The sequence below is a fragment of the Rhipicephalus sanguineus genome, chromosome 1 (genome assembly GCF_013339695.2).
Source record: "Rhipicephalus sanguineus isolate Rsan-2018 chromosome 1, BIME_Rsan_1.4, whole genome shotgun sequence".
Classification (NCBI taxonomy): domain Eukaryota; kingdom Metazoa; phylum Arthropoda; class Arachnida; order Ixodida; family Ixodidae; genus Rhipicephalus; species Rhipicephalus sanguineus.
The window spans coordinates 103,481,512-103,505,848 of NC_051176.1; the positions used below are offsets into that span (position 1 = coordinate 103,481,512).

The window sequence follows — 24,337 nt, forward strand, 5'->3', positions numbered from 1 at the left end:
CAGTTTAGGAACTCAACACCCAAAGTAGATTTTTACCCATTTTTTTCTATTAGGTACAGTTTAATAAACGAACGAAATTCGAGGGGGTGCCAGGACCGTCAAAATTTTTTCGAGCAAGAATGTTTTGCCACAATACTCCATGTGGCACAGGAAAAGGGCACAAATTTTATCAGCAAAATCTGCGATGTGCGAGCGCCACGTCTGGGACACTTGGCATGGAATGACCCTTAAATATAAGAGCTACAGAAAGATCACGGAGGTCCTGATACTGTAGGAAGGCATTTGACACACGACGTACGTTTTAGCACTATGCTAATGCTAAAACGTACGTCGTCTGTCAAGTACCCTATATATATATAAGGTATGATATATATAAATATATATATTTAGCGGTGGTATGGAGAGTTCTGTACAGAACTGAAATACAGAAACACCGTCCAGAAATACAGCGAGACACATTACTGTCAGAATGAGTGAGATATGAAAAGCAATAGTTTCGCTAACATCGTTCATTACTGTCAAATGCGGCAATATACTAGACCTGGCAAAAACATTAGCATAGCCAGCAGTCAGTTTTTATGAATAGGAATCAATGGCCAGCCATCAAGCACTTCTTTGCGACATCCATTACATATTTTATGTGGCATACAGCACAAAACATGCAACATGGTAGTTCTCATGTAGTACAGGATTCTCATGTAGTCATCTGAGATACAGGACCCCAATAGGTGACACAGCTTGCGTGCATGAGCTTGGCAGTGTCGTGTTCCCAGACCATGTCAGGGTCAGGTGGCATTCTGGCGAAAAGGACAGCAGGTTGCACTGATTCGAGACCACTCACGGCCAGACCTTAAGCGTGGCTATTCCGAATTCTTGGACACGTCTTGACTACCTCGAGACACGAAGTTTCCAAGGAGGCTTCCTGGTCAAATGCAGCTGTAGAGCTTCAATGTGCAGTCTTGAAGCAACCTGAAATAGTCATGTGCACAAAAATAAACACATGATGACAGACAGATCGATCACCTTTTAATCTGACAAGGGCAGCGCTCACACACCAGGTTCCATGAAGAGTCATGGCAATGAACAAACCAGGATACTCATTAACTTTGCTGTACTTCGAGGTCTGTTACTCCCTTAGCCAGCTGCAACTGTTTCCGCTGCATGACCTCCGTACAATTAGGATGTTTTTTTAGAGAACGCATATTTCTTATCAAAATTGTATAATAGTCACGCTCAAGATGTTTTCGCGCACACACTCTATGTCAAGAAGGAAATAGTTTGCTGCAACTAAAATGGTAATGAAGAGATTAATTAACACAAACTCATTAATTAACTTTTAATTCCTGACCTGGAGGTAGTTGTTTATATTAGAAAGTTGTATTGCGTGCCAATTTATGGCATACACATTTTTTTTTAATCGCGAAAGTTACACGTAATTCGTGATATTCATCCTTGAATTTCAAGGACGAAATCGAAACTGATAGCGCCTGACGTGCAGGAAACGTCGCTTCTCTGTTACGTAAGCTCGGATCTACACGTGAAAAGAAGGTGATGATAGTTTAATGAAGGTGGGCCGAAGCAGAATGTGATCAGGAAAATCTGCAAGCAATTAGAAATACACAAGTAAACAGCTTATTATTTGGGTGCGATGTGTGGTACTTATCTGTAAACATAGAAAGAAAAGGTTGATATTACTGCCGTTTCGGATGCGCGCATCTCGAAAGAAACAAATGAGCACCAAACGCCACATGCAAAGGTAAGGCGAACCGCTGACGCAAGTTAGATGACTTGCCAGTTTTCACGAAAAGGCACGACCACGACGCGCCTTCATTCAAATTTCGTCACTCCCTTGTCGCGGGCAGCTCCGGTCTGACGTAACAGAAAAACCGCGTTTTCTTGTGCTGGACACGATCAGTTTTGATTTAGCCCTTAAAATTTCACAATAAATATCTCGAGTTACGTAAAACTTTCATGATTTCTGAAAAATGGGTATACCATAAAGTGGCACGCACTACAAATTTCTAATATAAACAACTGCCCTCAAGTCAATAAATAAAAATTAGTTAACGGGTTTTTGTTAATTAGTCCCGTCAACGCATTCTTTTGTTGCGGCAGAATATTTCCGCCTCGAACTAGAGTACTACTGGAGCGTGACTGTCATAGAATTTTTTTATAAAAGATATGTACTGTCTGAAAAAAAATCACCCTGTATAGCATGGCAGCAGTATTTTAATAATAATAATAATTGTTGGGGTTTGACTTCCCAAAACCACGATAAGATTATGAGAGACGCCGTAGTGGAGGGCTTCGGAAGTTTCGACTACCTGGGGTTCTTTAACGTGCAGCTAAATCTAAGTACACGGGCCTCAAACATTTTCGCCTCCATCGAAAATGCGGCCGCGGCGGCCAGGATTCGATCCCGCAACCTGCGGGTCAGCAGTAGAGCACCATAACCACTAGACTAGCAGTATTTTAACGAAGTCCTGTAGGTCGCGGGATCGAGTCCCGGCCTCGGCGGCTGCATTTTCGTTGGAGGCGAAAATGTTTGAGGCCTGTGTACTTAGATTTAGCTGCACGTTAAAGAACCCCAGGTAGTCGAAATTTCCAGAGCCCTCTACTACGGCGTCTCTCAATCATATCGTAGTTTTGGGATGTTAAACGCCAAATATTATTAGTTTAACGAAGAAAACGGCAAAATGTGTATACAGCTACACGAAATATGGCGAATGTACGACAAGACTAGGCTTGCCTTCACTGCCTTCTTTCTGTCGCATCATTGTGAGCGTGCCCTTCTAGTGCCTGACTTCAGAACAGCTGCACGAAGGTGCAGCTATTCTAAAGGCCTAATGTGCCATTTTTTCTTCAGATCTATATCAACAGGCAAAGGTCTCGTTTTTCCGTTTGTCTGGAAGGACAACCCACCAGCCAGCGTTGACCAGTATAGAGGGTTGGAGCAAACTCGGGCAAACTGTGGCAGCACAAACATCACCTCAAACCTCAAACAACTGAGGTGATGAGAAGCGGTCAAACAAAAAGGAACAGTGCTGAAGTGACTTATATACATATTAAAAACAACAGCTGATTATGGCACGAATTGGGACAATTAAGGTGCATTGTAAAAGAATGTCAATGAGGTGCCCTGCTGTAAAAAGTGCTAAATATTCATTGCAGACTATGGCGAATAGAATTCAAATAGGATACAGCGAGTGTTTCGAGGTATAATGACGAAGTAATAATTGCTAGAGATTTATGAGCGAAAAGCACAATGCGATTAAGCGGTGCTACATAGTGGGAGATCACGGATTAATTTCAACTACCTGGAGTTCAACGTGCACAAATCAGAGGGCATGGGAGTTTCTGTATCTCGCCCCCTTCTAAATGCAGCTGCCGGGGTCAGGAATAGAACCCGCGTCCTTGGGCTTCGCAGCGTAACGCTTCCAAGTCCATTTTAAAGGATTTTTGTCCACTGCCCACAACATCACTGTAGACTGTATCTTTGTGTTGAAAATAATAACGAACTGAACCACGGCTGGTATAACAAAGGCATCCAATATCCGCGCAACACAGCGTTTGAGCAGTATGTTTACTGCCATTATTACCAGCCGGTGTTGTGTTTACTATTAGGTACTAGCACCACACCACATTAGACAAAGCAAGTATCACAGGAGGATGAGGTTATGCTCGTATGCAGTTTGTGGAAAAAAAAAACTGCAACTTTGAAGTGAACTCACATTTACCTTTGTTGCATGATAATTTTTAGCATCATAAGATCAAGTCACCACTGTTTAATTAAATGAAACCGTGCTACAAAAGCTATTGCATCAAAGTTTTATAGCAGTTACGCACGCACGCACGCACGCACGCACACACACACACACACACACACACACACACACACACACACACACACACAAACAAGCAAACACGGCGAGAAATTCGAATATGCAGCGAATAAATACGTGTTAAACGTGTTTCAACGTCTGGGTAGCAAAGGAAAGAAACACTAAATTCTAGAGTTTCACGAGCCAAAATCATGATCTGGATATCAGGCATGTTCGGGCCGGGTGCATTAGATTGATTTTGATCAGCTGATCTTACTTACCCTTGAAATATATATCGGTGCAACGTTGCTCTACGTGTCACCACACTCGACTTGCAACCGAGATTTCAACTCGCAATTTCATGTTTTTCTGGCATGTATGGAATAAGGAAACACGATCAGGGGCGTAGCCAGAAATTTTTTTCGGGGGGGGGGGGGGGGGGTTCAACCATACTTATGTATGTTCGTGCGTGCGTTTGTATGAGTGCGTGCCTATATACCCAAGCAAAACTGAAAAATTACGGGGGGGAGGGGAGGTTTGAACCCCCCCAACCCCCCCTTGGCTACGCCCCTGAACACGATATTGGCGCCCACCACTGCGTTTAACCCGCTACTGGATAGTCCAGTGCGGTTTTCGTCGATGCCAAGCCATTGAAACATGATAGCAAAATCCGTGCAACTGGAACATCAGAAAGACAAGTGGCAAAGCTACGTGTGAAGCGAATAAAAGAGTTGTAGGCAGAAGCCGGCAGAACTCACCTGAAATCTATAACGACCGTAGGAGCGTCGTCCACAGGCTTCGTCTGTCGGTGCCACTGGGATCCGTCATGCGCTGCCATCTTGCTCAGGCAAGTTCACGACGAAACGAAGCTTACTGCAGGGACTTCTCCGTCCGGAGGCTGTTTTTCCCAAACACTGAGTGACACTGCTTCAGCCAGTCACGGCAAGCGTGAGCCGACGACACGATACTACGCCACGAATGCATAGCACGGAAGGAAAGTCACGCAAAACGATCAGCCAGACACGGCAACAGCGAGCCGACGATACGATACTACGCCACGAATGCATAGCACGAAGAAAGTCACGCAAAACAATCACTTGCAATGACGCCTGACGACACAGATTATTCTGGCGGACTAAAGAACGACCACAACGAGACGGATCACGAACAATGCCGTCTAACGACGCCAGGCCAAAATGGCTGTCTCGTATTGATGGCTTCGGCTTTGGATTAAAGTAGCCTCCACGAACGCCTACATGGTTTCGGTTTTGTTTTGGTGCTATAGAACACACATCCATGCATAGTTAAAGCTCTATTGAATATATCAGGGTGGAGGAGGCGAAGCGTGCCCTGTGTGTGTCTGTAAGGGCTGTACGGTGGGAGGGTGCGCAGGTGAACGTGCATCCCCTGCTCTAGGGGCTAGGGAGAGTGCGGTGAGGCCGTGTGTGCGTGCCTAGCTGTGCTCAACGTTTGCTGAGCGATTTGGTGGCCCGCGCGGATTATCGTGAAGATATAGTTTAGCTGTGGCGGGCAGAAATGATGACCACGCGCGCTATAATTCTGGTAGTATTGTCGCTCTTTAGGAGACGCGGTAAAGCGTCACCTTGATAACCGGTCTGTGCGGTTATCATGCCAGCTTTGCGGCACATGTTCTTACGGCTGTCGAGTTAGATGTGTTCCCGATCGCCAGTGCGTTCAACACCATGCACGTCCATTTCACTAATAAGCGTATGTTTTCTGCCATACATGCTGTCGTAGGAATCTACAAACCTCGCTTGCAAACGTGCGAAGATTCGCAAATTTGTCAGCGCTCCCATTGTTAAACGTTGTCATAACTCTCAATGTTTCGCTTGGGGGCAACACTTTTTAAGAACCCTGTTTACTTGTAGACGTTTTCGACGCGCTGTTTCAGCAATATCGTAACTGAAGCCATAACACAATACGTGCGTAATTCCACATTTTACGATCCCATGCTATATATTCTCAACCAAAAGTTTTCTGTATACCACAAGCTAAAGCAGCGAACTGTATCTTGGTCGCAGCCAGTGAAGCTTTCTTTTAAAAAAACCCCACCCTGTATATGCAGAACCATCACTGACTCCCTTGGAGCAAGGGAGTCATCTATTTCATTCAGGAGCGTCGACCAGAGCATTGCGACTCCCCTTAGAAAAAAAGGTGGTCATCGGCTGCCACAAAGAGAGTCAAGCAGACGTGACTCCCTTTTGACTCTCTTTTTTTTTAAGAGTGTAGGAATACAAATGTAATGTTTATTAAACTGCTAAAAAGCGGAGCCAACACTGGAACCACAGACGTTAATCTGATATGACGCCTGTATCGTAGGATTTCTTATGTAGTGTTTATTGCTTTCCTGTAAAATTAGATAGCCGGCACCACAAACGCAACTGACGTTGCGCCAACATTACGCCTGCATAGGTTGTTTTTCCAAACCCGTTTATAGACCTGGCGTGACTCCGTGGTAGAATACCTGATTGTCATGTGGAATGCTTGGGTCGAATCCTGCTGGGATCCTAATTCTTATTCTTTCCATTCCTCGGGTCTACGCTGCCGATATCAATTTTTCTTAACGCTCTCTCATTTAAATTACCAATGTCTGTTCTCGCCGTTCCTGGGTCGATATAAACTGTCAATCACCTGTGGCGCTTACCCGTACACTGCGGTCCATGGTAAACGGGTATGTGCCACACGTGTCTGGAGGAAAGGGTTTGACGACGTACGCGACAGGATTTTCACGTTATGCATGTCATGACCCGACCGTCATAATCGTCAAATCCTCTTACCCTCCCATGCCAATTTTGGTCTACACAAACTTAAGAAGGCGATCACGAGAGCACCCAGACGTAGGCGGCTAGACAGACAGACAGACAGACAGAAACGCTTAAACTGCCAAAGGTTCGCTAAGAAATGCTTCGCATGTAATAAAACAATACGCAGTATGTGAGAGTTAGTTATGGCATCTTACGCACAGCACTCGAGCTGACCGCACAGGAGGTTTTGATTTCGGTCAGCAGAGCTGACCGAGCTTGCACTCTCGCATGGTTAATGGCAATGTTTTCATTTTGAGTTGTGCAGGGCTGTCGGTGCTGTGTCACGGAAGCTCAGTGTCAATTTTAGTTACCACTTGTCAGCGGCGAAATGGAGGCTTCATATGACGCCGTTGGGTGCCCAAATGATCCACGTCATCAGGGGCGTAGCCAGAAATTTTTTTCGGGGGGGGGGTTCAACCATACTTTATGTATGCTCGTTCGTGCGTTTGTATGTGTGCGTGTATATATACGCAAGCAAAATGAAAAATTTCGGGGGGGGGGGTTTGAACCCCCCAACCCCCCCCTTGGCTACGCCCCTGCACGTCATCACAACAAGGATAGTGAAAGCCGCAAACTGTAGCGCTTCCTCTCGGACCCGCTGACTCACTGAATGCAGTAGGACAGGTGGTGACATCAGCTCCTCGTTTCTTTTTTTTTTTTTTTTTGTGCGGCTGATTCAAATTGAACGGTGGCACCAGGAACTCTCGGTGGCAGTTTTTTGACACAACAAAATCATTTAGTGGCGCTCAGTGAGCGGTGATAGCTTCCTAAAAAGATAATGTATCAGTCTAATTAAACCTAACATTTCCATTTAACATAAACATAACTCTTCATTCATTTATCTTGAAACATACAAAAAAGGTATTACAGAGGATACTTTCGCGATCACGAAAATAGCCAGTGCCCGTGGCAGTCCCGCCAGCAGCGTAGTTTGCCAAAGGAATAGAAAGGTTTTTTTTTTTTTTTTGCTGCCTTTGATACGAAATTTCAATTTCTCTGCTGCATGCAGAGTGATATTTGGCTCGGACTTTTACAGCAATATTCACTAGTTTGGCGGCGTTTTATTAATAATCACGAAAAAGGGGCGGGCATGTAAGCACGAACACAGCGGAAGCGAACGAGACAAAGCAAACGCCGTTCTCTTCAACTGTGTACGAGCTTGAACGCCCCCCCCCCCCCCCCCTCTTGCGTGACGAATGCTTAACAACTACATCAACACCTTATCGTTCTTGGATTCTTTCCGACAATGTCCAAAAAGTGTTGCAGCATCGCTTTACATGAGTAATTCTTTCTGGTCCTTTCTAGCTCTGTTTCATTTCAGTTGACTAAGCAAGTGCACTGTTTTCAGACAGTATCATGAGAAACTAATTAATGAATTTCGTGTGTATATTAGATAACGCAAAGTTATGCGCAACTTTGCTACAAGTCTTAGTATCTTCTGATGCAGCGCGGAGCAATAGCTTTCTCATTGCTGTCTCTAATGTTGTTCATTTCCATGTTTAAATTTTATCAACACCTCGCGACCTGCTGTACTTCTCTTATTTTTTAGCTTCCTAGAAATAGTGCACGGCCATTTCACATCGTAACCAACAAGTGTCAACTGTATTGAAGAGTTAATGCTTCATTAGGGCAGTACTACAGGTTCACTGATACAGGTAAGAGCTCACTTTTTTTAATTTCCCCATGTATTGTGAATATTTGCTACAGATAAATTGCTAGGAACTCTTTCTCAGGTCCAATACCTCTTGGCTTTTCACGTGCTGCAAGTTAGCTTTCAGCTTTGACTTGTTCACTGGCATCTAGCCAAGGAGCGAAAAAAAAAAAAAACTTAGTAGGGAGCGTGCCTAGAGTCCACAATCCAACCTCTTCCGAAGCTGCTCCCTCCACGTGCTCACTGCTCATGGCGCAATTCCGAGCCCGCTCTTGTTTCTTTTGTTTCTTTTTTTTTTTGCTTTTAGGGGCGGGAACCCAAAGGAAAGGGCATGGTGCCTTCTGTTGCTTGCACGGTTTTCGTCGTCGTTTTTTTTTGTCTTATTATTTTTGTCAGTACATATATTGTCCTTATTGCCCATGGGGCTGGAACTGAATACGAAGAAACACACTTGAATGGAATCCTATCGCCACAATATCACAAGAGCAGCAGCCAGAAATGCAAGTGATAAGTTAGACACAACTTTGGGTAAATGGCATAGCGCGATTTGCATACAGTTGACTAAGCAAATGCACTGTTTTCAGACAATATTCAGAGATCGTCTGGTCATATCAAACAACACAGTTATGCGCACCTTTTACTGTATTACGACGCAGCGCGGAGTAACGGCTTTCGCATTCTTGTTACTAATGTTGTTCATTAGCTTGTCTACGATTTAGCAACACCCCGTGACCTGCTGTTTCTGTCTTTCTTATTTGTTTTCACGCGTAGAAATATTTCAAGGCCCTGCAATCTAGTCAGAAACAATTGTCAATGAAGTTATCCTCTGTGAGGCCAACGGCTATCACCTATGCCTTTTAAGATGTGACGAGTATTCCATCGAACAAGGGTTCATACGGGCATTCCACTGATTCATTTACTCAGGTAAGAGCTTGCTTCTTTTTATTTCTGCATGCATTGTGCATTGTTGCTTCTGATAAATTGTCAGCAACAATTTCTGAGGTCCAATACCTCTTGGTTTTCCACGTCCTACAAGATAGTCTTCAGCTATGACCTTTTCGTGGCATGTAGCAAATCAAGGACGTGGTGATTTTGCTAATCATTAAGTCTCGTCTACAGCTTCGCAACACTTGCGAAAGCGAAAACGCAATCGCAAGGCCATTATTCTTGTAGGCCACGTGTTGAGCGGTACAATGGCGTGATTCTGTAACCAAAAGAAAATTAGTACATGGTTCCTTCTTTTCAGCGCACATTGCTCGTCGGTGTTTACTTTTGTTTCTAATTATTTTTGACAACACATATAGTTTCGTCTTTGTCATGGCGCTGGAATTAAATACGAAGAAAAACACCCGATTTGAATCGTAGTAACAATGTAACACAAGAACGGCAGTCAGAAATGCAGTGTACGTAAGTAAAATACAGCGTTGGGCGCATGGCACAGAGCGATTTGCATACAGTTGCACATGAAACACTACGATCTGCAACACAGGTTATGCTTTATATGTTTTCACAACATGTGAAACTACCAGGAAAATAGCAAATCACCTGCGTCACAATTAGAAATGCGGCAGAAATCTCAGCGAGTTTATAAGGATTCGTCATAAAAGACGGTAAGGCTTGCGAACAAAGACACAAGAGAATAGAACAAGACAACATAAATGGCGTTTTTGTTGTTTTGTTCTCTTTTGTCTTTGTTTGCGCGCCTTATTTTCTTTTCTTACAAAAACAGTGTGTGTACAACAAACAAAGCTTCAAACAATTCATAAATTACAATTCTGATTGTTTCCTGCTCGCAAGGCGAGATTTGTTAGATGATGTGGAATAATACGAATGATGAGTGAATGAGGAACCCACGATATTAATGTCTGAGTGTCTTTTTTCTTCCTTTTTTTGATGCAGGAAGTACAGTGGGAAAAGCGTTTGGGTACATTTACAGGACGCAAATCTTTGAGCAGCGATATTCTTCAAGTGGGAACAGCCAGAGATCACAGACTATTTTTTAATAATATACTGACAGTATTTTGGGACCAATAAAGATTCTCTTTCCTTAGTTTTGCTGTATTGCTGGTTCATTCAACTCGGAGGTTTCTTGGGTCTCTGGTGAACCTAATATTACTTGAATTCACTGAATTATTTCTCGCAGGGAACTGAAGTACAACCTATTTGCCGCATTTCGCACATTTCTTGAAGTGTATCACACCACACTCGCTGCTTTTACGTGTCTTGATTCCTTTGTTGGTGCCTTGTTTTACTGTGGTGTCAGCAGGCGTCATTTGTTTTTGAATATTTATACCCAGCAAAGTGGTTGCTCAGGCTTGTTAGTGAGGAATCTTCGAGGGTGTACATCGCAACGGCAACAACACGGCCTTAGCTTTATCAGGCTTCTTCGAGACAACAGCCGCTTTTCGCTTTGCATATATTTGAATGTGTCCAATAATAAATATCGCACGGAAGTCAACGTTCGTCTGCGTCTCTGTTTCGTGTGTACACCATCGAAGAAGCTTACACCGACCTTCCTCACAGAGTAAGTGACATTGTCGGTGTTGAAGGGAACTTACCTTTGCAGCTAAGTTGATTCTTCTCGATAGTGTACCAGGCCCTGTTGCAAATTTTTGTTATTCGAGCACACTCCATTGATCCTTCCTGTGCAGTTTCTATTTGCGTTCGCCGCCGCGCACAATGCGATCAGAAGAGGGACATGGAGGCGCCTCTCGGATTTCTTCGTGAACCTCTTCAGTTTTAGATGCGAAGCAGCTTATGAACCAGGACTGTCCCCCCGGCGTGACCTGTGCCCCGCGTGCCACTAGCTGTATGGAAGAAAGAAGAGAACGAAGTGCTGGCACGAAGGAGAGCTCGCTCATGGTTTGCAGAAAGCAACGTTTGCCTGAGAAAACGGTGCCACTAGATATACGGAAGAAAGAAGAGAACGAAGTTTTCGCACGAGCGGAGAGCTCGCGCATGGTGTGCAGAAAGGAATGTTTGCCTGACATATGGACAAGAAGGATCCGTTGATGGGCGAGTTGGTACATGTATTGAAATATACTGAGTATGTGCAGCGCAATGGTACAAAGACAAGAGAAAACACACAAACGACATAGACAGCGCCAGTCTATGTCGTTTGTGTGTCTTCTCTTGTCTTCGTTCCATTGCGCTGCACATACTCAGTATATTTCATGACATATGGACGTGCGATAGAGCGCTCGCTTCACTGCGGCGCGTGCTCTAGTATAAATCATGCAAGGTACCCACTACGCCATAAATCATGCAAGGTACCCACTTCGCCATAAATCATCGTCATTCATGCAAGGTACCCACTACGCCATAAATCATCGTCATTCATGCAAGGTACCCACTACGCCATAAATCATGCAAGGTACCCTTAGATGCGAAGCAGCTTATGAACGAGGCCCGTCTCCCCAGCGTCGCGTCGACGTAGCCAGTGCCCCAGCCTATCCAGAGTGGCAGGCTCGCGAAGCCGAAGCGAAACGGGCGCGTTGACATCGCATTCTCAAACTTCAAGCTGCATAGGCGGAGAGTACGGGGGGGGGGCTGGGGAGCTTGCCCCCTCCCCCCTCCCCCCCCCTCCCGGACAGTCTCAGGGGGGGCAAAGCCCCCTCTGGCGCCGGCCCAGGATATTTTTTAAGAGCTTGGCTTAGGTCCCCGTTCATTTACAACATACTGTTGGCCGTCGTCTGGAAGCTATTTCACATGAAGCTGTTTATGCCCGCTTCTTTTTCATTTCAGGCATTTAAAGTTCGGTTCATGGGCCTGTGACAAGTCAAACATTCAGTGAAAAATGCCCGTCAAGCGGATTTGTACGTGCAGAATATGTTGTGTTGATGAACGACTGAAGCGACTACTTAAGATATGACATTAAAAAATTCACCGACGATTACGATACTGCCTAATTCGCTGAACGCAGCTTCGTGTTCGGGCAACGCCAGCTGTGTTTGAAGTTTTGACTATCCGAAGTTGTAGCAATGTAAATTCGTTAAATATTGCCACAGAAACTTCGATTTGCCAGTAGCCGGTCTTGAGGTCCATCGACGAAAAGTGCGTCGCGTTGTGAAGTCGATCCAGGGTGTCGTCTATTCGTGGGAGGGGGTACACGTCCTTCTTAGTGATTTTGTTCAGGCGCCGGTAATCAACGCAGAAGCGCAGTGCCCCGTCCTTCTTCTTCACTAACACCACGGGTGACGCCCACGGACTCTTGGACGGCTGGATGATGTTGTCGCATAGCATCTCGTCGACTTGTTTCTTTATCGCGTCGCGCTCTCGAGTAGAAACTCTGTATGGGCTCTGACGGAGTGGTCGAGAATTTTCTTCTGTTATAATGCGGTGCTTCGCAAGGGGCGTTTGTCGGACCCGCGATGACGACGAGAAACAGTCCTTGTATTGCAAGAGCAGGGTTTTGAGCTGGTCTTGTTTGGCCTTCGGAAGGCTTGGGTTGACGTCAAAATCCGGTTCGGGACCTCTATTCGTCGAAGCAGGTTCGGCAGCATCGAAGAGGGCGAAAGCATCGCTGGCGGCTACACATTCGTCGATGTAGGCAACCGTCGTACCGAAGTTGAGGTGCCTATATTCGTGGCTGAAGTTTGTCAGCACTACTTTTGCTTTACCGTCACGCAGCTCGGCTATACCTCGTGCGACGCAAATTTGACGGTTCAGGAGTAGTTGCTGATCGCCCTCGATGACGCCTTCAAGGTTCGCAGGTTTTTCGGTGCCGACGGAAAATATGACGCTGGAGCGCGGCGGAATGGTCACCTGCTCTTCTATCACATTCAATGCATGGTTGCCTGGCATCGCGTGGGGTGGGAGCGCTTTGTCTGAGTTCAGTGTTATCGATTCAGACCTCAGGTCGATGACGGCGCCGTGGTCACTTAGGAAGTCCATTCCCAGTATCACATCCCTGGAGCAGTTTTGTAGAATTACAAAGCTCGCAGGATAAGTCCGGTTATTGATGGTGACTCGTGCCGTGCAGACACCAATCGGCGTTATCAGATCGCCTCCAGCGGTCCGGATCTCGGGGCCTTCCCAAGCAGTCCTAACTTTCTTCAACTGTGCTGCGAACGGCCCACTGATGACGGAATAGTCGGCTCCAGTATCGACGAGAGCGGTGACGTTGTGGCCGTCGATCAGAACGTCGTGGTCGCTAGTCCGCCGTCTTGCGTTGCGGTTACGTCGCGGCGTCGGGTCACGGCTGCGTCGGTTTGCACCGCTGCTTCCGCGTTCCGTCGTCAGGTCTGCTTCCGGTCGCAAAGTTTCGTCTTCAGGACGTCGTTCGGCGTGCGGCGGGGGCTCGCAACTTCGTCGCGGCGTCGTCGTCGACGGCGGAGGATCTTCAGCATTTCGTCGTTCAGCAACCGCACCTCCATCGGTTGCTGCCCTTAGTTTTCCGGATACGGGCTAGGCGACCGGCCCCGGTTTGGGCCAGTGTACGGCCGGCGGTGCGGTGACATGTAGCGGCCGGGCGACGGCGAGCGGGAAGGTCGTCGTTCTTGCCACTGTGTTCCGGTGAGGTAGTCGTTGATGTCGCGCGGCCGTTCGCCTGGCTGCGGGCGCGGCGCGTTGATAGCGAATCCGCGTAGTCCCATCTGTCGGTACTGGCAGCGGCGGTACGTGTGGCCGGCCTCTCCGCAGTGGTAGCAGAGCGGGCGGTTGTCGGGGGCACGCGAGACATCGGTCTTCCTCGGGGTGTTGCGCTGGCCGACAGGTGGTCGGTAGGGCGTCGGTAGCGGCGGCGGCGTCTGGCGACGGTACTGCGGCGTTGTGGCGTCTTGGCGGGGGCGTGTAGGAAGAGCATGACGGCGGGCTGCAGCAGCATAGCTAATAGCTTGCGGCTGCGGCTCTGCTAGCTGAGGCGCGCCGAGTGAATGCTGGATCTCCTGGCGCACGACGTCGGCGATGGACTCTACTTGAGGTTGCGACGGAGGTAGAATTTTTCGCAACTCCTCTTGCACGATTGCTCGAATCGTCTCACGCAGGTCAGCGGGTCCTAGGGCTTGAACGTCGGCGTAGCTTGTAGCCGAGAAGCTGCGGTTGTATTGCCACGTTCGCATCTCAAGCGTTTTCTCGATCGTGGAAGCCTCCGATGCAAATTCAGCGACCGTCTTCGGCGGGTTCCTTATCAATCCAGCGAAGAATTCCTGCTTGACACCCCGCATGAGGAACCTCACTTTCTTCTCTTCGGGCATACTTGGGTCGGCGTGTCGAAACAGGCGATTCATCTCTTCCGTGTAGATGGCAATATTTTCATTGGGCAGCTGCACACGGGTCTCCAGCATAGCCGCGGCCCGTTCCTTGCGGACCACGCTCGTGAACGTGCTTAGGAACGTCGTCCGAAAGAGATCCCATGTTTGTAGGGTGGATTCTCGGTTCTCGAACCACGTCCTCGCGGCGTCTTCTAGGTAGAAGTATACGTGGCGCAGCTTGTCCTCGCAGTTCCAGTTATTAAATGTTGAGACCCTTTCAAAGGTCTCGAGCCAAGTCTCAGGGTCTTCACATGGCGAACCACGGAACGTCGGCGGCTCCCTGGGTGGCTGCATCACGATCGCCGTAGGGGGCACTGCGTCAGTCATCGTCTCGGCGGTCGATGTGACGGTCTTCGGCTGCCTGGCGTTTTCGGGAAGGAGCCCGTACTCTGGTTGCAGTCCCTTCTGCCGGCGGCTGGTTCGAGGATTCGGGTTGACCTTAGAGTCGTCTTCTTCGCGGCTTGGGCTTGGGTCAGCGCTCCGCGGTGGTGTCCGGATCATGAAGCAGCACCTCCACCAGATGTCACGTGGTCGTGACGTCGACGAAGACAGCAGTCGGCGTTTGCAGAATGAAACTGTTTATTTGGCCGAACTTGTGGCCGGGAACATGAGAACTAGAACTACAGCAATACACGCTGTGCAATGATAGCGGCGAACAGGGCGTCGTCCGTCGATCAATTGACAAGCAGTCAAGCGCGTTGGCTTTTATACAGGCGCTATCGAACTTTCCAGCGATATCGCTGGTGGCGGCGTTATCTCTCGACAAAGCTGGAACATTCTCGTGCGGCGCGCAATCTTAACAGATTGTTCCAAAACAATCGCGAAGCTTCCTACACATCACGGCGAGGCCTGCGCAGCGCGTTGCCCAGAGTCTTTGTGGGTGAAGCTTACACTCATGAAATATAAGACTCGCGGCAATATATATATATATATATATATATATATATATATATATATATATATATATATATATATTTGATGGTGCATCTGGAGTCGCCATTTGTGTGTCTTTACAATTCCCACATGAAGGCGCCGTTACACATCGATCCTCATAACTCTTCACTAGGCCGCGTGTATAGCACATTGGCTTTGCAAAATTGGGACGTATGGCTACATTGATTTCGTGACCGGAAAGGTGGCACGAAGAGCAAATTGCAAGTCGTGCTTTGCAGGGGGACATCCGCGTTATGAAGCTTAGGGCGAAAACTAGGCGTTTGGCAGTGAGGGTCCTCTAAATGTGACGAGAGCAAATGCTGTCTTGCCTCAGGGATAATTGCAGACAACTTCTGATTCCGAACAATACACAGGATTTTTTGTTTAGATAATAGAGATTCTTTTGTAAAAATCATGTGACAGTTAGGCGCCTGTCGTTTTCGCGCACGAACTCGACGTCGAGGCGGAAATACTTTGCCGCACTTAAAACGACACTGTTGCGACTAATTAACAAAAGCTCATTAATTAACATTTTAAGTATTGACTTGAGGGCAGGTGTTTATATTACAAAGTTGTAGTGCGTGCCAATTTATGGCATACCTATATTTTAGAAATCAAAATAGTTACACGTAGTTCGAGATATTCGTCATCGAATTTCAATGGCGAAGTCGAAACTGATCGCGCAAGGCGCGCACGAAGCGCGACCGTTCTGCTACGTCATACTGGAACTAAACCCGTCAAAAAGGAGTGGCGAAATTTGAATGAAGGCGCGCCGCGCAGCCGTATCTTTTCGTGAAAAGCTGCAGGCCATTTCATGCGCCCGCTCATCGCCTTACTTTTGCTCGTAGTATTTGGTGCTTATCCGTTTCTTTCGAACTGTGCACAACAAAACGGTAATATCAATCTTTTCTTTGTCTGGAAAGCATAAAACTCAGGGGCAGCGATTGCGGCGCTTCCTCTTGCAGACAGGCGACAAAAAGTTTTTCGCGCCTCTTTATAGCCTAAGAAAGAAACAGATAAGCACCACCCATCGCACACAAACGTTAAACTGGCTACTTGTGTATTTCAGAATGCTTGCCGATTTTTCTGACCAGATTCTGCTTCGGCGCACCTTCATTCAAATTTCGTCACTTGCCTGTCACGGGTCGTTCCGGTGTTCAGCCGCGCTCTGTGCGCGCCGGGCGTGATCAGTTTTCATTTCGCCCTTGAAATTCCATTATGAATATCTCGAACTACGTGCATCCTTTGTGGTTTATAAAAAAATTGGTATGCCATAAATTATCATGTACTACAGCTTCCTAATATACACAACTGCTGTCAAGTTAACAATTAGGAAGTTAATTAACGGGTCTTGGTTATTTAGTGGCGTCAACGTCATTTTAACTGCGGGAAAGTATTTCCACCTCGACACAGAGTTCATGTGCGAAAACGACAGGAGCCTGGCTGTCATAGAATTTTTATAAAAAATCTGTATATTTTAGAAAAACACCCTGTATATTGTTCGCAATGTGGCCTCCCTGTATGCCCTCATACACAAGAAATGGTACGATGCGATTTTGTTCAGTCGCGCAAGACAGAAGTTCAGCGGCCAACCGATGCGGTTCAACATCAGCTGCCAGTAAGTTCGAGAGCTCCAAGAGATGTGCCGTAAATGTCCGAAGCGTCTTCACATGGCGCCCAATGGCTAGATGTACCTGGATGAGGCCTTTGAGTTGACGGTTTCATTTGCGCTGAAAAGTATTGTCATACGCATTTGACCCTGTGTAGCAGGCGTTGAAGAGGTCTGCGTTTTACAAGAAGCGTTGTCTTCTGTGCAGAAGCCGCCAATTCCAGGAAAATATGGTGTTGGTGTGAAGGCAGGCTTCGGCAACACTTGCTTCTCGCCATCTCGACATTGGGGTAATTAGGAACCCAAGGGCAAGGAGTTCATCGTGGTGGTTTGGCGGCGTACTGTTAAATCTATGGCATATTCACTGGTGCCAGTCTCTATGTCAAGTGATGGGACGTCAACGTCGAGTATAGGAGTGCTCCAAAAGGTGCTCGTGATGCATGCCAAAATGTATAGCTGGTGTCGAGAATAGACCCTATAAGTGCGACAGAGAAGCCCGAAGTTATGCGTTCGAAGGTTCTCTCGCCGGGGACCTGGTGGGAAAAAACTAAGCAGCCTGCTTTCCAAATGTGCAGTACGGCGCAGGGGCGTAGTCACGTTAGGGCACACCGGGCCCGTGCTCCCCCCCCCCCAGAAATTTTTTTTTGCCATAGCATACAGAGCAGAAAATGACACTCGACCACATCTGCCTGCTCGTCCCCACTACAGATCAAGGAGGTGCCCCCCCCTCGAAAAAAATTTCTGCCTACGCCCCTGGTACGGCGGGAGATTCAAGCGGTGGCGGCGGGCTGGAGTTCACTGCGGAGGGATGTTGAGTGTTTTTCAGACAAGGGCACAACCACTTTTGACGGGCGTGCTGTCCTACTCCCCAAAATGCGACGTCGTTGGTTCTTTCCCGGACTGTATATCTTTGCCATGCCTGAACAAAAGTGAGGAAGGAACGAAGTGCAGCGCTTCCTTCTAACAGCGAAGCTACACTTTGTTATTTCCTTTTCCAGACGCGTATCAATAGCTCGTGGCTAGCAGCAACGCAAACTGCACAATGCTTCTCGCAAGAGAGAAGAGCCGTTTTTTTGTCGCTTTTTTTACTTTCTTTTTTACTTTTATTGCGATAGCAATTATATGGACAGTCTCGGCTGGATTTTGCCGTCGCCGTCGCCGTCGTCATGCACCGTATATGTATAAGTATGTATATATATATAAAGGCCCCAAAGAAGTATAATTCAGAAAAATGCTTCCGAAGCGCGGAATCGAATCAGGGACCTCTTGCTCCGCAGCGAGCGGCGCTATCCACTACGCCACGAAACGCAGATCCTCCACGTAGCTAACGGCGAGCGTTATATACACACCATTTAGCGCTGGACGGACTCAGAGACAGCAGGCGATAATAGGCGTTTATTCATTACCAGCGAGGTGGCGCTAGGAGCCCGACCGGCGCATTTAAAAGTCGTCGGCGAGCTCGCTCGCTTCTTCTTATATTTGCGCATGGGAGAAGCTTGCCCTTCCGCTGTCTGCTCGCGCGGTTTTCTCGTGGCGAGGGGTAGAGGACTGTTTCACGCTCTCACCTTGATGTCCGCGCTCATGTTACGGCGCGTACGAATGTCACTCGAGCTCAGGGACGCCGCTAAACGAACAAACAGAAGATGAGCGCGAACTATCAAGTGTCACAGCTCGACACTTGAAGCACGCTAGTTTCCTTCGCTGCTTCGGCCGCCTTTGCAACAGAAGCGCTGTTCAAACTGAGAGTATCCATTGGCGAGCCTCACTTCGTATAGCATTAGTTCCTTGCTATCGCATTCATTGCTTCGCCCTTGCGGCGAAACTGTGACTTTTTTAGACAGCGGCAAAGTAGCAGGAAAGTGCACCACATTTTCGGTGTCGAGGTCGTTTCTTCTTGGTGCATGATGTCCTCACTGTGAACAGAGAGATGAGTTCATACGCGAAATGTTACGCAAGATTAAATTGATACAAAAGAAAACGTCTGTGGCCAAATTCACAAAACCTCTCATTCGCAAGTGCGTTTTCTCATTCTTCAGCCGGCTTCAATTGCTAATGATATCCTCGCACCGTGATTGGCGGAAATATTGCCTTACGAAATTTTTAACGACACAATGTTCTAATGAAAACTGAGCACTGAAGTGAACAGCTTGCTTGCCTTATAACAGTTCGGACGTTGAGCAAGATGCATGGTGTTCTTGAGGTCGAACTAATCACGCGCAATTAGTTCTTCTTCTAGATTTCGAAATGAGAGAAGCGGGGAAGCTACTTACAAAGCATTTGTGCCGTATAACTATCGCATCGGTCTTTTCATATACGGCTGCTGCAATATGAAAATTTATCGCCTTGTTTCTCGCTTGAAGGCATACCATTGCTACATCTTCTAACGTACGGCCTCACTGACCGCTTTAATGCAGGAGGAAAGTTGTGTAGTCGGATAGCTATGTGCGCTCTTCATCGTTGTTATCCGCGTTAGCTCTCGTGTATCCATACGAGGTTGCCTGTCGCGGCTTTAAGTTTAAGCGTCGACTGAAACAGCGTGTGACAGTATTTCTACTAATTTGTCCATGAAGCATGCTACAAAATTTCATGATTACTCGTGGCTCTTACGCATGCTATACGAGAGCACCCTTCGAAAGGCCACTCATTTGCCGTGCATTGGACTGCAGAGATTGCGCGGCTGTAAGCCACTTTCTGGTGAATTAAGGGCGCAAACAAATTGACTTCGATAAATTAATGAGTAAACAGTACACACGCGGACAAGGAAGCCGAACGGGGTTGTCAAATGTAAGCCGTACGGTCTTTTGCCAGAAAAAGCGGCAGTATACTGTCGGCATATCAAGAGAAGTGTACAAGACGTCAACACGGCATCACGTCGCCACTTCGATCGCGGAGGTCTAAAAGGCAGAGAAAGAGCACAAACTTGAGACAGGGACAAAGGTGGCAACACAGCGAAAGGGCTTGTGTTGCCTTGCTTTCTCTGTCCTTGTTTCACCTTTGCGTTGTGTTGTTCTGCTGTTATGTAACAATCAAGCTCGAGCTGATCTAGCTCGTGGACTAACGGAATGAAGCGTGCAGGGACGAGACTATACTGGGGTAATCCACTTATTGTCACCGCCATTCAAGGGAGGCTAAATAATTGTAGCGGTAATACCGTACATTCGGGGCGTCTCGCAGTGGTTTAAGTCGTAATTCCTATAAAAATAACGAAGGCCAGGCAGATATTCGACGCATACAAAAAATTCAACTGTTAAAAATTAAATCCTGGGGTGCTATGGACCAACACCACGATACGATTGTGACGCACGTCGCGGAATCATTCTGGCCAACTGGCTTTCCTTAACGTGCGCCTTAATCTAAGTACATTGCTGCTGTTGAATTTCGCCCACATCGAAATGCGGCCGCCCCGACCGGGAATCAAACCCGCGTCCTCGAGCATAGCAGCACGAGAGCAAACGTGTGACAGACTTGCAATTTCTTGTAAATATTGCTGCACCTTCGGTCCTATGCTGAGCATCGCGTTCTGTTTGAAATAAATGAGAAAAAAAAAGAGAAAAGAACTTCGTGTCTGAGAAACATAATCTTTTCTTTAATATTCTTCTTTTTTTTTGTACGTCTAACATTTTACTTTTAGTGAAGGTTATCTGCCTCTGTTGCGTAGCACTTTTTACTATTTATTTTTATATTTTGAAACGCTTGATTTCTTCAGTTGAGCACGTTGATATGCTTTGCGATTTTTACACAAGTTACTGCTTTCCCTAATGAAAAATGCAGTGGTACGTTTAGTGTTTGTCTGCGCTTTCCTAGATTTCATGTTCCCCACTGCAAGTATGTTAACGTGAAGGCTTAACAGCCGCCAAGTGTTCTCTATTGCTCAGCACATGTCTTGTAAAGGTGTGGGAGGGCGATATCAAAATAATTTTTGTGACATAAACGCCTTTCAACGCCCAAAGGCAAGCAATGCGAAAGTGTAGATTTTGTTGTTGCGGCCGCGTCAGAAAGTAGATATTGCCCTGTTGTCTTCCAACTTCGCACCAACGCAGTGTTCGTCACTTTTGAACAAATGTTCTCTTTGCGTCAAACTAAACAGCGGAAAATTTGTGTATACTTAATTCATGCACTTGTCTATTCTTTAGGGCAAGTTCACGCAGAAGAATGTCTCGGAAATGGCTTATCTGGACATGGTCTTGAACGAAAGCATGCGATTCTACCCTGGAGTAGTCGGGTAATATTTTCTTCCTTTTTTTTCCGGAATGACATGTCAAGAGCTTGAAATGCTAGGACGCATAGAAGAAGAAAGATTATCGAATCTTTTCATGTCTACAAACTGGGTCGTGACAAATGCGTCAGAGTAACGTTTGTGTTTTTAACAAACAAAGAACTTGGCTTTTCTTTGGCATAGCTTGGCGCTTGTAGAAGTAATGGGTTGCCTTGAGTTGAGTTGCAGTGTTGCTACGCATAGGTCATTGGTCTGTGCGGTTGCGGTTTTCAAGAATAAATTCGGTTGTTAGTCCATCAATCTTACTCTACCTGCTTCTGTTTTCTATGTCACATTTTTTTTTCTGCGAGCCTTTCCCAGCTGTTAGCTGGTCTGCCCTTTCAAGGACTGAGGTTCACCGAACTGAGGCCAAGCCAGGTTCTTTTAGACTTACTCTATCAAATACTAGATCCAGTGGGACTCACCCGCCGTGTTCACTCAGTGGTTCTGGCGTTGCGCGCTGTTGATGCGAGGTTGCTGGTTCGATTCCCGACGACATACAAAAAAAAGCTCGTGTGCCTTTCTTTCGATGCTCAATAAAGATGCCAAGGTGGCCAAAGCAAATGGGAAGAACCCGCATTGGCGTCATCTAGTCATTATCATTTTCGCACGTAAAATTATTAAAATTACATTATGCTTTATCTAACCTAACTCACTCAGGTTGCTATGTCGGTTGGTTTAGGTGTTTTCTGTAGGCAGAATCGACCTGGCTATCTGAACCGGTAATGTATCCACCATTTTGCCCCTTTCACTACGCATCAGTCTTTTACAAAATACATAAGTTTAGTGTCACAGATATTCGAGCAGAAGTCCTGAAACCTCCTCGCGCACTCATCTCGGTCCTTCGAATTATAATAGCCAACATAGAGCTAAACACGGCGCACTTGAATTCACGGGGCCGCCACAGTGGTACAGTGATTATGGTGATCGGCTGCTTACCCGCAGGTCGCGGGTTCGATCCCGGCCGTGGCGGTCGCCTTTCGACGGAGGCGAAAATGCTAGACGCCCGTGCACTTAGATTTAAGTGAACGTTAAAAAACCCCCGGTGGCCAAAATTTCTGGAGCCCTTCACTACGGCGTCCCTCATAATAACATCCTGGTTTGGGCACGTGAAACCCCCGGTATTATTATTATTGAATTCACGGGCACATGGACTAAGATTCTGACGAAGAAGTTAGCGGAAACTCACTAAGTCAAAGTGAAAAAGAAAGAATAAACACGCAGAGACGTTTCGGTGCCCGCATGGGTTCCTTGATCAATGTAAGGCGGCTTATTATTTCAATATACGACGTAGGGAACGGGTGTAGTTAGTAGGCAGATTTCCATGAGTCCTGTTTATAGCGTCGTCAGTCGTTTGAATAAATAAAGATTCCAATGGTAGTTGTGCCATTGGGTTCTTCCCCTTAGCTATCGTAACAGTGTCTTCCCAATCGACGCGGCGACTGATTATCGGCTGCTCGGCAAGGGCGTTTGACGCTTTTTTATTGTTGGAGGCACCCCTTAGGTGTTTTTTTTTTAAATCTTGTTGTAAACTTGCCGGTTTCGCCAATGTAACTGGAGTTGCAGTCTGCGCATGGTGTCTTAAAACAACACCGCGGCAATTCCTGCTGTCTAGTCGATCTTTCACATTAACAAGCTGATTTCGCAGTTTGTTTAACGGCGTGAGCACTGTTCGAAGATGGTATCGTGAAAGATGCAGCTTAAAAATTAGCGCAGATTGCACTAAGTCGTGCAAGGCTGGGTTACAGCAGAGCTGGTGGGCACTTAGCTGGTCCTGGCTTGGCTGGGCTATTACCCTCTCACCTCTCTCTTCACCCCCCCCCCCCTTGCTGTACTATGCTATACATGACTATGCTGGCTCTCTTTTTTCTTTTCGTCTCTGTTTATTTATATTTCTTTCTTTCTCCCTCTATCTTTCCTTTCTCTTTCTCACTCTATCTTTCTTTCTTTTTCTTCCCTTTCTTTCTCTCTCTCTCTGTACTCGTTCTCTCGCCCATTGGAGTTATTGCATCCCATGCCAGACAAATCGGCGCACGTGTTTTGGCAGCGAAGCAGGAGAGGAAGAAAATGAAACAGAGAATGAAGAGAGCGCGTGCTGGTTCATGATGATGATTATTATTTTATTTACGACACACGGCAAACCTCGGGCATAAGAGCTCTGCGGTAGAAGCTTCTTTGACACGTGTCGTAGGAACGTATGGAACGCCAGCGCGTCTTCCAAACGACCTGCCTTGAGATAGCTTGGGATGGAGGAAACGAGCTTCAATTTTGTCAACAAACATCTTGGGCTACCCGTTACTGGATAGCTCGTGACGAATCGTCTTCAGTTATGCTTCCTCATTTCGTCCTCACTTGAGCGGTTACGTGTTGAGCCGATTCATGTTGCCCGCGTCACGAGGGATGTAACAAGGGATGACTTGTGGCAAGCCGGGTAGCAAAAATTAAAATTCCGGCAGCGGCAGGTATAGGTCGCCTTCCCTTGCACAGCAAACAAGAGTTCAGTTCCGGTTCATCGTGCGCGAACGTCGAGGAAAGGAAGGCAGATGTCACGCTCGTATTCTGCAGTAAATTGTATGTCTGCTTCTAACGAGTTGGGAATGAGCAGCAGGCGAGGGACGTCTGTCTCCACAAAATGCAGAAGTCAGGAGAGCAGTCAGCTAGGGCCTTCTGCTCAATGTTCGATGACCTTCATGACCAAGTTGGTGGCAGTAACGGAAATGAGTTTCGGTAATATTGCCCGGTTTGCCCCCTGATCAGACGGAACAATTTTACCAAAACAAAATTTATCGTTGCTCTTGCTAACAATATGTTGCAGTCAACGGAGCTCTTTCGCTGGATTGACAGAAAGTTCGGCTATTGGTAGTGATTCATCGTCAAAGATTATCGATCAAAGAACGTTGATTATGCAGCAAACCGGAACAGTCGATATCCTAAGTGGCATTAAGAGAAAAAAAATGGACCTGTGCTGTCAGGTTACACGAAGGACAGAACC

General features: G+C 46.8%; 1 protein-coding gene and 1 long non-coding RNA gene across 2 annotated transcripts in view; both read left to right on the plus strand.

Moving 5' to 3' along the window:
• LOC119377827 (cytochrome P450 3A24) overlaps positions 1-24,337 on the plus strand; it is a 161,051-nt gene that overhangs the window by 84,470 nt on the left and 52,244 nt on the right. The window lies entirely within an intron of this gene.
• Positions 8,204-24,337, plus strand: part of LOC119386424 (uncharacterized) — a 52,774-nt gene continuing 36,640 nt past the window's right edge. Inside the window, exons 1-2 of the long non-coding RNA XR_007416054.1 lie at positions 8,204-8,301; positions 9,069-9,221. This is a non-coding gene — a long non-coding RNA (uncharacterized LOC119386424). The remainder of the gene's footprint in view (positions 8,302-9,068; positions 9,222-24,337) is intronic.